The sequence below is a fragment of the Odocoileus virginianus genome, chromosome 4 (assembly GCF_023699985.2).
Source record: "Odocoileus virginianus isolate 20LAN1187 ecotype Illinois chromosome 4, Ovbor_1.2, whole genome shotgun sequence".
NCBI lineage: Eukaryota > Metazoa > Chordata > Mammalia > Artiodactyla > Cervidae > Odocoileus > Odocoileus virginianus.
The window spans coordinates 3939591-3957523 of record NC_069677.1 but is presented as its reverse complement, the minus strand read 5'-3'; the positions used below and the strand labels follow the sequence as shown (position 1 = coordinate 3957523).

Sequence of the window (17933 nt, the reverse complement as noted above, 5' to 3'; positions counted from 1 at the left end):
CAATAAGAAGATCCATGAGGTTGAATCAGTTGCTCATCTAAAGTCCTTGTTCTCAGCTGAGTGTTGCTATTATTAAAAATGTATGGTGGTGCCCTAAAAGGCTCCAAGTATTTAGAGTCTTACACAAAGGAAAGTCAGTGACTATATAATTGCTGAATCAGAAATTCTAAACACCAAAGGCTTGTGAGTTTATGAGGATGATTAGGTTTTTCTTTTTTAATTCTATATTTGCATACACATGAATCCAGGTTATGACATTGCATCAGGTTATCTGTGTATCACCCTTCTCTTTGCTTATCAAAAGTATTTCTTCTCACCTTGGTTCTTCTGTTTATCACAAATCATTTTGATTGTGCTGATTCTTATGGCACAGTGGTCAGTTTGTTTTTTTTTTTCCCTTCAATATCTTATGACTTTCTTTAGATGATTCTTAAGTATCATTTCCAGTTGTATGAACTTTTATTTCTATTCCACATACCCACTTGATCTGAACAATCTTCTGAGTTTGTTACACCATGTCATTTCTCTTCTTAGAACTCATCATAGTCTTCCCATAGCTTTTAAGATAAAATCTAAATTCCTGCCTCAGCCTACAAAGGCCACACATGATCTGGCCTTTTTGTTATTTGCAATAATATATACTTTGTTTTACATGACTCAGACTAGCTATACTCACTTATTGAAATGGCCATCCCTGGATCTCTGTGTTTGGGTCCTCCTTGTCTTTCTCACCTTCTTAGAGAGGTAACTTTGGCCACCCAGTCACTTTCTGTTCTAGCAGACTGTTTTATTTCTGTGTATGAGAACATATAAGGATATATCTTTGATCAATTAAAAGCGATTGTCTTTATTTATAATTACTATAGAAATTGAACTTATAGTCAGTAATACAATTGAATTGTTCGTTGATGGTGACTTTTATGTCTTTAAAATCTACCTTGTATAATAACAACATTTGAAATTCCTGCAAACACACAAATGCTCTTTTCAATAAGAATGAACTCATTTAAATCTGGTAGGACTCACTTTTCTTGCTCTATGCAATTACTAACAGAAAAAGAACAGGCCAAACATAAATTGCATTACGTGTTTTAATTCTGCCATCTACATACTGTGTTAATTTGACCAAGGTTAATTTAACTTTGTCCAATTCAATCAGCTGTAAATGTAAATCATTTAATTATCTTATGGCCATATCTACCATACCAACTGGGTTAAGTGGTCTTTTGATTGAGAGGTTTGGGAGAGTTCTCAAGTCAACATTATTGTAGTTTTATATAATGATTATTTATTTCTATAATTAGTTTAATTTTTGTCTACACCACTAGACTGCAAGTCTCAAGACATCAAAGATGCCAACTATCTTGTTTGTCTAAGAATCCTTGGCATCAAATTAAGTGCCTAAACAGAGGACCCTCAATATTTATTGAATCACTTACTTAAGTTCTGAGTATCAAATATTATGAATTTTAAAATCCACTGCAAATGTACAGAATTAAATTATTCTCTGCCCTACTGTAACCTCTTCTCATTCTTCTTTAAACCCATGGAAAGAAACCCACCCTGAGGGTAAGTGGATAACAAGAAAATATTTCTATAGAGGCCTCTATCTATCTATGTGACTATGAAAAGTCCCCCAAATTAGTGAGTCAGCACCATTCTGGTAGTTTAATCACATATATCTCTTGAAGGAAATACCATATTAGCCACCAGGAGTAATTCACTAACCAGACCACTCATCCAGAACTGAGTCTGGTCATAGAACCTCAGGTTGACTCTATAGTAATGAGCCTTGGTGCCCTTGGACGTTTGGTTGGTCTCTGTGAGGGGGAGGGATAGCCCTGGTTGGTTTTAGGCCCCAGACAGAAACAAACATTCTCAGAAAGGCCTTCCAAAGTTTAACCCCCACCCCCACCTCTCAGAATAGGAACCTGGTCATGGTTCTACTTTCTAGGGCCTGGAGTAGAAGAGCAAGTAGTGTTGGTACCTGGAGCATAATACACTCAGAGAGGCATGCTAAGTTGAGTTGCTGGCTCTGATTCTGGCCCCACAGTTAGCGAGTTATTTTCAAGCCAGCTGCATTCTCTGTTACTGTATTGGTTAAAGGAGGCTAATGATGTTTTTCTAATATGTAAATATTGTGTGTATATGTGTGTTCAAGTGTTACAGGTACATGTATTCTTTATGAAGAATAAAGATTTCTTCAGAAGTTAAATTTTATTAGCAGTCATGAAACTCATGAAAATAAAAGAGGTGAATGGGCTATGACTTTGAAGAAAATGTAGCATGGTGGCCAATAAATTGACAGTGAGTCTGTATGTGATAGAGGAAATAGTATTTGAACTGGTAGGGTGAAGAAAGGATGGATACACGGTGAAATGCTTGAAATTGTTTTCTTAGAAATAATTCTAGTAGAGAAGATGAATTATGTTGATGGCTGTCTTAAAATACAGAGCTAAAGACTTGGGTTTTATATTAAAATATCTGTTGAGAGGTTATGGAACTGATTGACAAAAATTGTTTTAGGAAGATTGATTTGGCATTAAGTGATGGGTTACATAAATATTAAAAGGTGCTAATTGACCTCACAGGGACATCTTTGTAACGTTTTCTCCATCTTTAATTTCCTTTAAGTTTTGTTTTGGCATCAGTAAAAATACCTAATCTGGAGATATCTGAATGTATAAATTAAAACATTGCTTTTGGTAAATTAAGCACCGTATTAAGAATAAATGCTTAAAGATGGATTGACTGATAGTAAAGAAATGTTCTTTATTTGCATGAACCCAAAGTACTATTAACAACAAAAATTAAACTATGGTTTTCATAAAGTGTTCATGTAGTTTCAAGGATAAAACTGCTATCCCATTACAGACTCCTAATATAAGAAGTGCTCTTGTTGCTGTTTGTTTTGTCTTTTGTTTTTGAAACATCAGGTCAAGCTCTGGTGTGGTCTATGAAGAGAAAATATTTTGTCATTGTAATAAGAAAGAATTCTTCTTCATCACACATTTTATCTAAAATGAGATATACAAGATTTTTGCATTAGAGAAATATGTAATGAAATTCAAGAGTATTTCATTATGAATGAAATATTCATCATCAATATTTAAAATTAATCCACACAGTGGGTATTTTACCTTGTTATGATTGTAGAATTTGGAGTATTCTTTGTAAGGAATTGATAAGACACAGAACATTTAAGGACCATAGCTCTCCTACTTACAGACTATGTTTTAAAAGTTTGTTGGCAAACTTTGTTCTAATTATTCTAAAGTTCTGAAGAGTAAATCCTGCTATACTGGCAGCAAAACTCCCTGAACATGAATGAACTTAATATATTGTTGCAGTCAGATAAAATTATAAAAATGTAAAATTCATGCATAATAAAAAATATGTACAATAGTTATCCTACAAAGAAAGTAGTCACAAATGATAGAAGTTCACATGAATGTATACATTTTGAAGTGTTTTTACACAAAAAAAGACTTTATAGAAAAGTGTGTTGTGATTTTAATCCTCAAAACACTAGAGGATTCAGTTACTAAAGTAATAATTTAGAATGTTCTCAAAATAAATTGTTGATTTTACTCAGTTTCTTCTCAGTTCTTAATTTCAGGATGATGTTATATTCTTCAACTCTAAAAGTTAATAGAATGACTTACAGGTTTCTCACATGAAATCTACCCTTAAGCAGTGGTATTATCATAAATAACACAAAGTGAGCTTTATTGAAAAAAAAGAAGAGTAAAAAGGAAAGGTACAACATTTTATGTATATTCTGATATTCACAGCATAACACAAAAGCAGACTTGTGTGTGCACACACACACACACACACACGCAAAAATCCACACAAGAAAAAATAGTAAATGTTAGTAGTGTTCTGCATTAAATGGTGGAACTAAGGGTCTTTATATTTACTATTTTCATTTTTAGGTGTTTTATGAATTTGCTAGACTTAATGCTTTAATTTTCTTTAAAAATGTGTATAAAATAATTTTTTAATTATGAAAGGAGGAGGGCATGTCAGTCCACTCCAGTATTCTTGCCTGGAGAATCCCATGGACAGAGGAGCCTGGCAGGCTATGGTCCACAGTGTTGCAAAGAGTTGGACATGACTGAAGCAACTTAGCACACATGCATGCATTTCCAAAAACCACTACAGTCTAAGATACAAGGGGTTGGGACTTCAACCTATGAATTTTGGGTGGCGCTAGGAAATGGCAACCCACTCCAGTATTCTTACCTGGAGCATCCCGTGGACAGAGGAGCCTGGAGGGCTACAGTCCATGGGGTCACAACAAAGGAGTTCGACGTGACTTAGTGACGGAACAATGACAACAATTCAACCCATAACAATCTATTTCCCCTCAGATTCCAGAATAGCTTTATGTTCCTCATGTGACCGTTTTTCTAGCGATCTTCTCTAGATTCCTATACTACTTCCTAAAACAATTGTGCATTCTAGAGCTGCCAGAGGGCAAGCCCACATCCCAGTTCTTCATTACTTCTTGATCTCCCTTTTTTTTGATAGACCTGCCAGGGTGGGGAGAGGGAATACAACCAATGAATTCCAGAAAGAGGTTTTCCAGAAGAGTAATCTCTCATGGAAATGAATGCTTCTATCCTTTGGCTCAGATTGCAGCTAGTGTTGTAAATAACATTTTTCTTCTGACTACTCTCTTTGTATCACATCCAGACATTTATTAAAACTATTTGCTGCATCCATCTGCCTCAGCCTGTAGGTTGTAAGGTCTTTGTAGGCAAAGATTCTGTCTTTATTATTGTATTCCTCACAACCTCCATGTGAAAACCTTCATATGATAGGATCTGCCTTCTTTTTTCTAGCTTTCTTTTTATGCCTGTGGAAAAGCTGTGAATTTCTTTCAGGGTTACGTACTTAATAAAATTATTTCTTCTTTAAAATTTTAGGCTAAATTTTACACATTGGATCTTAAATATCATTCTTGAATTTGCCCTTAAACACTACCTATGTAGTCCCATTAGCACAGATTACCTTATATTAGTTCTAGATTTTTTTGTTAAATCTCATAGCTACTTAGATTTATTAAATATAAGCTTTTTTTTTTCTGATGAGATAAAATTCTAGTTGGCCATGAATTTGTTTCTTCTTTTAAAATGCTGCTTGTTTTTGAAATTTTATATAGGGTAAATTTATAGCCAACCTTAGATGACTTTTTTCAGTTAAATCATATATATGTACACATATACATATATGTATATACATATAATATGCATACATGCTTGTGTGTATGCATATATTACATACAATTATACATACATATTACCTAGGTCATAGAAATATTAATACAAATTTTTTGTTTAGGAATAATTGCATTTCTTACGTTCTGATTTCTATGTGTGATGGCCGAAGCTTTTGTTACTTCTCTGAAAAATAGCCCCACAATTAATAGAAGTACTGACCTCTATTACAGCTTGTCTTGATGAAGCATTCCGTCACTAATGGGTCCTTCAGCATGTCGTACTCACAGATAGGAGATGCTATTAAAAGTGGAACGTGATTGTAGGCTTTGTTTTTTCTTTGGCTTTGAGTGCTAAGAAGCCCATTTGATTAGAGTCAGATTTTCCAAATGAGTCCTCTTTTGGAGGGAGCTAATAAAGTACATTCAGAACCAGGCTAACTACTTTCACCTAACTTTGAGCATGTCTTATAGAACAAGTTTAAATTAGCCTCAGATTGGTCTCTTGCTTTATCTAGAATCTAAATAATCACTGTCAGTTACAAAGATTAGCTTCAACTTCCTACTTGATCTTTTTCTGTGTTTAAAAACATGTCTTCTGAGATACAGGTAGGCTACATGTATAGTAATGAAAGTATTTTGGAGGGCTCACAGAAGAATTCCTATGATTTCTACCCATGCTTAGCAGTCTCTCCTTTTGGAGTCATGAGTATCAGATTGCCTTCAGCCCTGTTTTCTGTGTGTTAGTGTGGTTTTAACCTGTCAGGAGAGGTTGTCCTCCTTCTTTGTGCATGGTTGAATGCTGCAGGCATCCCTCTGAGCTCTTCTCACACTATTAATTAAATCAGAAGTATTATTACAGCATTTAAAAGAACATATCAGGCAGCTAACATTTTCCACCCACCTGCATTTACCAGAAGCAATTGTGCTCCCACTTACTTACCTGCCGCTCATGTCCTGAGGTTAAGAGAATGTTCATTTGTGCTTACAGACCAGTACGTTCTTAGATGGCATATAGTCACAGGCATTAGGCCTGAAAGGAATGTGTGGGGAAACAAAGATAAGAGGAATGGTGAAAATAATTACTGTTGCTCATAAGCAGTGGGTTTCATCTGACATAAAAGGAATGGTAAGAAAATGAATACATGTAAAAAAATGCAAAGAAATACCCTGTTCAGACATCAAGCAACTTAAGTCAGAAAGAAGTACACTTGGTAGAAAGTGGGGCCATAGAAGGGATACACAAACATAAGATATATTTAAGTCCTCATGTCTTTTAATGGATGGCTGTCTGATTTCTCTTTTTGTGTTTTATGATGTATTCAGCACACACATACTCCATGCCCAACTTAAGAAATAGATTAACATATTGAAGATGCCAGGGTTTGTGATTTCCCTAGTTTAAGTCCTTAGATACACATATTCAAGAAATATAGGATCTTATTGGGCTCTGTTCATACCTTGGATTCTTCTAATGAAAGGATCCAATTATCTTACCACTAATCTAATCAATTGCTAATGAACAGGTTGTTAGTGTCTAATGTGCCAATTGGAAATGTTTAGATAAGGCATAGGAGTAATTGTTCCAAATACAACATATGCCAACTGCCTTCCCCCAAAGTCTGACAAATCAAATCAATTCATCCTCTCTCCTACCATTCTATTTTGTGATGGGCTAGGCAATACAAACGGCTAGAAAGTGACTCAAGACTAGGTGGGATGTGATTGATAAGAAAGATTCAAACATTTTTTTTTTTTTTAAATAGGGCAAAGTAAATAGGTCTTTGACTTTGGTACCTAGAATTATTCCCTAATCCTAGCCACCATTAATAAAGCAAAGCAGAAATGGTAAACCTTAAGAGCACAGAATTGATCTACTATTTTTACATTTCCAGCCCTAAATGCCAAGTTGCTACTCAATACATGGTTTTCTAAAGTAATAAATGAACAGATGCATTGCTTCTCGGGCACTTCCTCCAGAACTCCTTGGAGATCATATGCCTGGACTTCTTTGATCCTTTGGGACTTTTCTCCATGTTTCCTTGAAACTTTTTATCCCATTATGTTAAAGTATGTGTGGGAAGATCCCGAATGGCAATTCTATGTGCAGACAAATATGAATGGCCACTTGAAGATATAGTGATAAGTTAATCTGAGTAGTCAGTACCAAAAGCTATATTGCTGGAAAAATGCACTGATTCTTAGTGCTTATCAGTCCTGGTCTTCACCTTTATGAAAAGTTGATGAGTCATAAAAAGAGTTGCTTTTGATAGAAGTAAGATACTGACTTCAAGGAAATCCAAGTCTCTCTTGGCCCACTTCACTAGAACAGCAATAAAAAGTTTCCTTAAGGTAAACTGCAGTTTGTTCTCCAGAATATTGTCTTGGAACACATCATCCTAAGGATAATGAACTCAACTCTGATTGAGTTCCTGCTTTCAAGTTCTGTTCCCTGGTGTTTTACTTTCCTAATGTTCAAGTGACACCCAAAAGCTACTAAGGGCTATACAGTTTTTACACAGTATAGATACCTGAAGCTATGTTGACCTCTGATCCCATTCTGAGTTACCAAGATGACGTGATTGGTCTGATACAGAGTGATTTCATAATGTTGTGTTGATGATGGGACAAGTCTATATCTTTATCATTTTTTCCATTTGAAAGGCTTCAGCATCGTGAGCCTATGTGTTGATATCATACTGAAAAAAATTATTTTTTTAAGGACTGATCAATTCAAGGGTAAATAATCATTACACATTGATGGATTAACTAATTAAAATTTTATTAGATACATAGTAAAAATGTACTTTAGCTTAAAAAAGAACTAAACTCATAGTCTCCATTCTCAATAAGTTTAAAATATAATTTGAATATGATATTTTATAATAACTACCATTGAAAGGCTCAGATAAATCAAAATTTGTTTCATGGAATCTAGGTTTTCTTTAGTATTGCAAAAGAGATTTCATACATGATAAAGATATCATAGAAGATGGGCAGATATTTAAAAATAGTCCAAAGTTTAAAACAAGACTGTTCATTTCTTTACATTCTAATAACTCCAAAAGTCCTCTTTGGCAGGGAAGAATAATTACCAAATACATTTTTCAAATCCATGTTTGTTTTATTAACAATTCTTAGCTTTTTATTTGTATGTACTACTCTTTAAAAATTATACTGAAACCAACAGTACCTATTATTAAAATATAACATGAACATCTCACATTTTTGTTTTGTAGTAGGGTTTTTATTCAGTCAGCAATTTTGTATAGAAACAGGTCTGCTGCTGCTGCTGCTGCTAAGTCTCTTCAGTCGTGTCCGACTCTGTGCGACCCCATAGACGGCAGCCCACCAGGCTCCCCTGTCCCTGGGATTCTCCAGGCAAGAATATTGGAGTGGGTTGCCATTTCCTTCTCTAATGCATGAAAGTGAAAAGTGAAAGTGAAGTCGCTCAGTCATGTCCCCATGGACTGCAGCCCACTAGGCTCCTCCATCCACAGGATTTTCCAGGCAAGGGTACTGGAGTGGGTTGTCATTTCCTTCGCTGAGAAAACAGGTCTACATAAAGACAAAATGTCTTTCATTTAATAGATCACTCATATCAAAGTTTAAAAAAAGCATTCCAGCTAGTAAATTTACTATTGTATTCTAGCACTGAGCATAACTAATGGGTTTCATTTTTTTTATTCTCATGTCAGATGTAACTTGGCATAGCAAAGCTTACTTTTCTTCCAAATATCGGGAGGATTTTAGGCTTCTGTGGCATTCCCTCTGGTGTTTACTTGCAGTTGAGATTAATGCCTTATTCCTAAGGCATCTGGACTGTTGTCATCCAACAACTCTCCTATATTCATATGTCCTCAGTCATTAGCTCCAGCAAATGGCAGCAAATATCTACCCTGAATAAGGCCCACATACAATGAAGGAGTTTGGCCTACTAGGATCCATTTTTCTTTATTCTTATAAAAGCAGCTAGCTTTTTCTTTGGGAAACTGTTACTCCTTCATTCCACTTGCATTTTGAATGTGAAACACATTGAAGGTGCTGGAACATGGAACAGCCTAGACAACAGGTGGAATGCAGGAGTAATTCTTTAAGAAACTGGGGGAAAGCCACAGAGTCTAAGGCTGCAGAAAAAGTGCCATGTTTGTGTTGTATGTCTCTGTCGTGTGTGTATAAAATTTTCTTCAGGAGAGAGCATGCATAAGACTAGGTAAATGTACACAACACTTATATTGAAAGAGCATGACTAATTCCCCAGCACTCCACTATGGATGCTGTTTATTTCTTATATAATAATACACAATTGGCTTTTATATATTAATTCAAATAAGAAGCTGACTCTGTTAGCTACTGATTCTGTAAAATGAAACCCACTGTGTAAAAATAACTTGGGTTCAGTACGTATTTTATTTCCATATATATATATATATATATATATGCATAAATTCTGAATTTTAAGATTTGAGTAATATCTGTAATAAGATATTACAGTAATATCTGTAATAAGGAAAACAAGCAAATTCATACAGTCTACTTTGCATTTTCTTTTAAGATTTTCCTTTTTTAATAAGCTTTCCTGCTGATTAGGAATTACTGTATGAAAATATCTTAAAAAAATTTTTTTTTTCCCATAGAAAGTCAGTTTTTTTTATAATTTAGACCTAATCAAAACCTAGGTCCTTAATTTAACCTTACAGCAAGATGATCAAATTACCAAACATGATCACTAGGTCTGACTACCCCAACATTACTTTTTTGAGCTAATGTTGAAAACTATAATTTTATAATAAGATAAAAGCAGATTTCACTCACTTAATTAATCTCTATGTAATTAAATGGGAAAATTGGTTATATTTTATTAAAAAGTAATTATTTTCAACATTTTCCCTGAAAATAAAGTACCAGAATTCTCTTTGACAGATATGAATCTTTTGTGAAATAAGTGGAGACTTTATGGAATCAGTCTTTTCAAGTTCAAAAAAGACAATGACTATCCTGTTAAGATTACCCAGAATACTACCAATGGATGATACCTATAGGTTTCTTAAGTAGATAATTCAAAACTATGCACAATGGTAACTAAATCATTCACAAAAGCCTGGTCTAGGAGACTTAAAACCATAATTCACCCTGTACATTATAAGACAATAAAACAAAATGTTCATATACAGAGTATAAACTTCAAAGCGATGGTCAAGTATGCAAACCGATTGGTATTTTTAAAGACCAATTTTATGTATATGCCGCATGGATTTTTAGATAAGGTTTACAATCACTGGGCCAATTATCTTGTTCCAAAGCTAACAGAAATAAATAATAAATAAACAAACCCTGAAAACATACTCTAAAAAAAATAAGGTTTTATCAGGTTTAAACTTGTAGCATCTCTTCAGTCCCTCTGAGCTCTGAAACTTTTTATCATTCTGTGATTCTAAATAGGTACAAAAAAGTACTTAAGCTCCTTCACCATCAAGGAAAAGCCAGGTGAGCTATGATTCTCTCAACTCAACAAAGGTTAACGCAACAAAGGCAAGGTATTTGGGAATTAGCAGAACCATGGCTCAGACAGTAGTGGAGACAGTCAAACCTGGAATGCCTAGCCCTGGTGGTCAAGGTGTTTCTAAAATGATGATTGTAAATAGGATACAGGTAGAGAGGCAGGCTCTTTACAGCCTCTTGATGAAAGTGAAAGAGGAGAGTGAAAAAGTTGGCTTAAAGCTCAACATTCAGAAAACTAAGATCATGGCGTCTGGTCCCATCACTTCATGGCAAATAGATGGGGAAACAGTGGAAACAGTGGCTGACTTTATTTTTCTGGGCTCCAAAATCACTGCAGATGGTGACTGCAGCCATGAAATTAAAAGACGCTTACTCCTTGGAAGGAAAGTTGTGACCAACCTAGACAATATATTAAAAAGCAGGGACATTACTTTGCCAACAAAAGTCTGTCTAGTCAAGACTGTGGTTTTTCCAGTGGTCATGTATGAATATGAGAGTTGGACTATAAAGAAAGCTGAGCACTGCAGAATTGATGCTTTTGAACTGTGGTGTCGCAGAAGACTCTTGAGAGTCCCTTGGACTGCAAGGAGATCCAACCAGTCCATCCTAAAGGAGATAAGTCCTGGGTGTTCATTGGAAGGACTGATGTTGAAGCTGAAACTCCAGTACTTTGACCACCTGATGCGAAGAGCTGACTCATTTGAAAAGACCCTGATGCTGAGAAAGATTGAGAGCAGGAGGAGAAGGGGATGACAGAGGATGAGATGGTTGGATGGCATCACCGACTCAATGGGCATGGGTTTGGGTGGACTCCGGGAGTTGGTGATGGGCAGGGAGGCCTGGCGTGCTGCGGTTCATGGGGTCGCAAAGAGTCAGACACGACTGAGCGGCTGAACTGAGAGAGGCAGGCAGCATCAGCAAGGTCTGCACTTTGCATCCAAGTAGTTGATCCTAGGAATGCCTGCTTTGAGTTTTGACCCAAGGATGGCCTAAAAAGGATCAGGGATGTATGGCTGGAAGGGATAGGATTATCAGTTAATTTCAGAATTTGGGTGTGAAGGCAAAGCAAGACTGACTATTCTGTTATTAATAGCTTAGATGCCTCGAAATGTTCCCTTACCAGTGTTAAACGTAAATATTGGGCTCCCCTGGTAGCTCAGTGGTAAAGAATCTGCCTGAATGCAGGAGAAGCAGGAGATGTGGCTTTGATCCCTGAGTTAGGATAATCCCCTGGAGGAGGAAATGGCAACCCACTCCAGTATTCTTGCCAGGAAAATCCCATGGAGAGGAGCCCGTAGTGTTGCAAAGTGTTGGACAAGACTGGGCGACTGAGTGCATACATGGGTGTTAGTGGCTCTAGTTTCAAATGTTAAAAGAAAAGGGTGGGAAGGTCACTAACAGATCCTGATAATATTCTTTTCAGCCACAGTCTTATCTAGCTATCAACAAAAAATAAACCATTGAGTGGATATACATTTGAGGTATCTTAGAACTAAGCTCTTCTACAATAATTTTTATGAACTTTCTCTTAATTGAATCATTGTTGTTAGACTCAAATTATTATTTCCTAAAGTGGGTCTCATTATGTATAATCCACTGCTTATATGAATATGCACATATCTGTAAACTTTCAATGGAATTTACATAATTTAGCCATTCCATTATATTAAAATATGATATAGAAAATGAATTTTATTACTTTTACGACATAATATCCAGATACCCACACTTCGACACTTTATTCCAATTTTGGTATTGTCACTGGGCTGGATAGTAGCAGAAAGAGGTTTATATTATCCTAATTTCACCTTAATTTTACAGATTCATATATAACAATTCAATTCAGTGCAGAGTTGTAGCATATTCTGTACATGCACTGGATTATCTAAATACCTATGGAAAAACCCTACATGGTGGTAAGACTTGATTGTTGCCTTCAAGGTGTATGTAGTCTTGGTAAGGACATAAACCGTGTGAATGTAAAGCAATTAAATAACAATACCAAGACAGTTTATTATAAAGTGCTGAATTAAATATCATCAAGTACCATAATTATATGGTGCAAACTCTAACTCTTATGGGCAGAAACTAGCCTGAGTTAATTGATCATTTTGAATAATTCAGGAAGAGTAGAGGAATGTAATTTATCTTTGTCTGAATTTTCCCAGTTAGGTCACCCAACCCTTTTTCTAACTTAGTCACATTCCTAGGCATGTGGCATTATTAACCTCCATTTCCTCTTGGTTTGCCTGCAGCTACATCTCTGTCTCATGATTCTTATATTTTTACTTAAGTCTCATATTCAAATAAACCAGACGTCAGACTAGAACTAATTATTATCTTCCAGAGGTATATTGAACACAAGAACAAGTAGTGAAGATTTTGAGGGAACAGAGCCCAGCTGAATGAGTTTCAGAAGAAGGTGGACTATACTTACCATTTTAAAGTTGGATATGAAAATTATTCCAAATCCTATAAAAAGGTGCAAGTATTTCTGTGTATAGGCAACTAATGACAAAGAAAAGAAGCTAAAGAAACTTAGGACAGTGTTTGAAGCATTCCACATTGGGACAAATAACCTATGTACATATACTAAGAGACTCCAAGAAGTTCTTTCATTGCATCATATGTGTGTGCTCAGTTGTGTTTGACCCTTTGTGCCCCATGAACTGTACCCCACCAGGCTTCTCTGTCCATGGAATTTTCCAGGCAAGAATAGTGGAGTGGGTTGCTATGTGTTCTTCCAGAGGATCTACCTGCCTAAGGGACTGAACCTGAGGCTCCTGCTTTGGCAGCGGGAGTCTTTACCACTAGCGCCACCTGGGAAGCCCAATTTAACTGTATCATATAAGGCAGTAAAACAATTGATGCTTGCAGGAATGGAATATATGTGGATTAAAGAAAATGAATCGATATATTTTATAACAAGAAAAACTTAAAATGAAAGCATGTTTTAGAGATTAAAGAAATAGTCATTTGAATATTTTTTTAATGTTTCAGTTATTTGAATATGTTACTTTGAGGCACGCTACATCTCCAGAGAGGTGAGATAAAGGACTACAACCATAGTTTTATCTTAACAGAATATTTCCATATTAGAGCTTAAAACTTCAAAGGAGATTTATTTAATGATCCTCCTTTGGAGCGTCTCTAGCCTACACTGTAAACAAGGCTGGTTTGCCTTTTCCTGCTCCTGTCTTCACCTCTGCCTTCTCTTGCTGCTCCTCAGTTTCTGTTTGTACTAGTCTCCCTCTGAGGTCCCTCGCTCCCCATGAAAATGCTCCTTTTAGACCTGGCCTTGACCGGCAAGTCTCACGCTCTGAAATGGTCTCATCTTCTCCTTTCCCATCCCAATTCTTTCCTTGAATACCTATCAGAACGTTGTTCTCTTCCAGAGACTGATAACCAACCCCACACTGTTAAGTGGTTTTAAAGGATCCCCTCTGTTGACAATTAACCTTAATGGTGGAAAAGTCAGAGAAGTCAGGGAGAATTTTTAAGACAAGTGGAGCTTTCTGCTTAAATATCTAGGGTAAAGTGGAAGTGAAGTCGCTCAATCATGTCCGACTCTTTGTGACCCCATGGACTATAGCCTACCAGGCTCCTCAGTCCGTGGGATTTTCCAGTCAAGAATACCGGAGTGGGTTGCCATTTCCTTCTCCAGGGGATCTTCCTGACCCAGGGATCGAACCTTTGTCTCCCGCATTGCAGGTAGATGCTGTACCATCTGAGCTACCATATGCTGAGTATAGTGAAGCCTGATTAAGCTTTTAACCAAATTATAGGAGCTGACGGAAAGATCATGTCACAGTGTCTGAAGGATTAGTTAAAGTTATCTCTGAAGTCACCACCCATATTTTCACTCTGTTAACTGAAAGAAGATAATATTCACAGATTGCTGACATTGAATCATGTTTAAATAAGGAGATAGTTGGCATGATCAGAAATGAGATAATGCCTTTGTCTTCTGGTTAGTACTGTTCTTGAACATTTCAAGAAATGTATTTACTCAAATCCTGAGTGAGCCAGAGCAGACAGTTTGAAGAGAATGGTATCAGAGAGCAATAACGTCTTTTACATTTTCAGCAGCAATCTAGATAAACAGATGACAGCCTATGGGGCTATGCTTTTATTTATTAATGATTAATAGATCATCACTGCTATTCATTCTTAGTTTTCACTGGGGTATTCTTCCAATCAATAGAAAGAGTATGTTTAGTCCAGCCTGAGGAGCTCTGACTTTATTCAGTTGAGAAGGGACATAATTACATGTAATGTGAGAGCAAGGATGGATGGGTGCATATGTAAATATGCTGCTGACTCTGGAAAGTTCTTCAGGATTCTTTCCTGACATAGCAAAGGCCAGCCCTGTCTGCAGGCCCCCTGTCAGGTGCTCACGCCGGCATTCAGGGCCTGATGCTGCTGAAGTATCCTCATTCTGTTTCTTCTTCCTTCAGATGTTCCTTCAGATGTTTAGCTTTTGATCGTTTTTACTGTTCAGGACACCTCCACTGGAAGGTAGGACATAGAGAAGAAACAAAGGCAAAACTCAAACAAATCAGTTATATTGTGTGTGGGACACAACAGGTAGGCTACCTTATCTTCGCTGTCAGCAGTGCAGTTTTCTTATCTCCTCCTCCGCCGACCCCAAACTCCCACATCCCTCCTTTCTTCTTGGGGGACCTGCTCAATAGCCTCTAAGGCAGCCTTTGGAAGTTCTTTACAAAAAGTACTGAGGATTTTCTCTAGGTGAATTCCTTGGACATAGATTGGTGTAGAGTACATAAAGACAATTAAAACTTGTGTCTTTAACCAACATTCAGCCTCTGTTGGCCTCAGTTGCCTTATCTGCCAAAACCCTGGAGAATCCTTGAGTGATATGAGGATCACTCATATCTATATTTATATTTGTAATATATCATTTATATTACAGTTCCACCTGTGTTTTCTGAACACCTCCTATGTGCTGTGACTGGAAATTTATTCATCTGAGTTTTTATGTTTTTCATTCCTCCATTTATGCCTTTCCTTAATTGCTCTAATTTACTTAATTATTAGTAATTGTTGTACCAACAAAAAATATAGAAAGAATAAAACTTATAACCTTCCTCAGTCTTGACCCCTCCCCTATTGTATCTTTCCTGAAGTTATTAAATTTAATACCTTGGTATACTCTTTTATGTTTCTTCATATTCATATAAAATGTGCAAACATATGCACCTAATCAGAAAACATAGAAGTATACTTTGCCTTTTCATCTCTTTTTTGGAATTTTGCTGAAGTATCTTTTCCCCCTCCTAAGAGACATGTCCTAACCACCCTGTTTAAAATTAAGGTTTCTCCAACCACCACTGCCTTCTAAGGGTCTCTCTATATGCAGCGACACTGCTTGATTTTCTCCCTAAAGCATTTATTACCATAGGAGATACTATATTTTTGTTGTTGTTATTGGCCCCTGCCCACTAGAATATAAGCTTCTAAGGGTGAAATTTTGTGTCTGTTTTTATTACTGCTATAACTCAGTGCTACAATAGAGTCTGATAGTGCTCAAAAATTATTGGTATAATGAATATTGTACATGTAGAGTATTTCTTTGGAAATGGTTATTTTGTTTTTTAAAAAGCGAGAGGATACTGAGCAAAAAAGTCTACAGTTTGCTTTTCATATGAAACAGCCCAAGCAAAAACAACAGATGAATTTCTAACATTTGAAAAATAAAGTATATAATATTCCACATTTTAACTTATATGTTTAACCATTCTCATCTTGATGGTTATCCAGTTGTTTCCATTTTTTTCCACATTGGAAACAATATATTATACTTTCAATATTATCCTTTTGCATTGGTGCTTTATTTCTTTGTTGTTGTTCAGTCACTCAGTTGTGTCCAACTCTTTGCAACCTCATGGACTACAGCATGCCAGGCTTCCCTGTCCTTCACCATCTTCTGGAGCTTGCTCAAACTCATGTCCATTGAATTGGTGATGCCATCCAACCATCTCATCCTCCTTCGTTTTCTTCTCCTTCTGCCTTCAATCTGTCCCAGCATCAGGGTCTTTTCTAATGAGATGGCTCTTTGCTTTAGGTGGCCAAAGTATTGGAGCTTCAGCTTCAGCATCAGTTCTTCCAATGAATATTCAGGGTTGATTTCCTTTAGGATTGACTGGTTTGATCTTCATGCAGTCCAAGGGAGTCTCAAGAGTTTTTTCCAACACCACAGTTTGAAAGCATCAATTCTTTGGCACTGAGCTTTCTTTATTATCCAGCTCTCACATTCATACATGACTACTAGAAAAACCATACCTTTGACCAACTTTGTTGGCAAAGTGATGTCTCTGCTTTTTAATATGCCTTCTAGGTTTTCCATAGCTTTTCTTCCAAGGAGCAAGCATCTTTTAATTTCATGATGGCAGTCGCCATCTGCAGTGATTTTGGAGCTGAAGAAAATAAAGTCTGTCACTGTTTCCATTGTTTCTCTATCTATTTGCCATGAAGTGATAGGACCAGATGCCATGATCTTGGTTTTCTGAATGTTGAGTTTTAAGCCAACTTTTTCACTCTCCTTTTTCATCTTCATCAAGCGGCTCTTCAGTTCTTCTGCCCTTTCCACCATTTCTAAATCATAATAAAAATAATAGCTGTTATTGATTGCTCTTAGGTCAGAACTTTTCTAAACATGTTACATTCATCCCCTGCAATTGTATACTGTAGGTTACTTTTTATCTCCATACATGGGATAGCAGAGAGAAAGGCCCAGGGGCTTTAAGAAATTTGCTCGAAGTCACACTTGTGCTATGAGGCTGAGTCCAGGTTCACACCCCAGCAGTCTGCATATAGAGTCTGCTCTCTTAACCATTATGCTAATTACTAAATTGGGATCAGCTTGCAAAAGCAGTACATGTTTAAATGTAAAAGTTGTTGCCAGTTAATTTCCAAACAGGTTTTAGAGTTATCTCTAGCAGTGAATAGGAGTCTGTTTCTCCCATCTTTATCAGGAAGTTTTTGATGTTTTTGTCATTTTATTGATTTTAAAATTTTTACAGACACATAGGTTAAAAGAAAAGCTGTTTTCAAAAATAGCTTCTAATGAGGATTAATCCTGTGATTGGGATTGAGTGCTGGTGGTTATATTACTTCACTAGTAGAAAATGTCTATAACTAATGCTTTCAATGCAGTGAGAGTGAAGGGTAATTGATGTTGGTTTCA

The 17933-nt window shown here is 36.4% G+C and overlaps 1 protein-coding gene and 1 long non-coding RNA gene across 5 annotated transcripts in view; one reads left to right on the top strand and one right to left on the bottom strand.

The window, feature by feature from the left end:
* LSAMP (limbic system associated membrane protein) overlaps positions 1-17933 on the top strand; it is a 681987-nt gene that overhangs the window by 64938 nt on the left and 599116 nt on the right. The window lies entirely within an intron of this gene.
* On the bottom strand, positions 2750-7782 carry LOC110148159 (uncharacterized). Of its 2 annotated transcripts, none has more exons than XR_011487129.1 (5): positions 7756-7782; positions 6168-6257; positions 5984-6056; positions 5448-5525; positions 2750-2954 (listed from the first exon to the last, which is right to left on the bottom strand). It is a non-coding gene; the product is annotated as an uncharacterized lncRNA (long non-coding RNA). The 2 variants fall into 2 exon arrangements; XR_002317080.2 differs by lacking the exon at positions 7756-7782 and adding an exon at positions 7453-7735.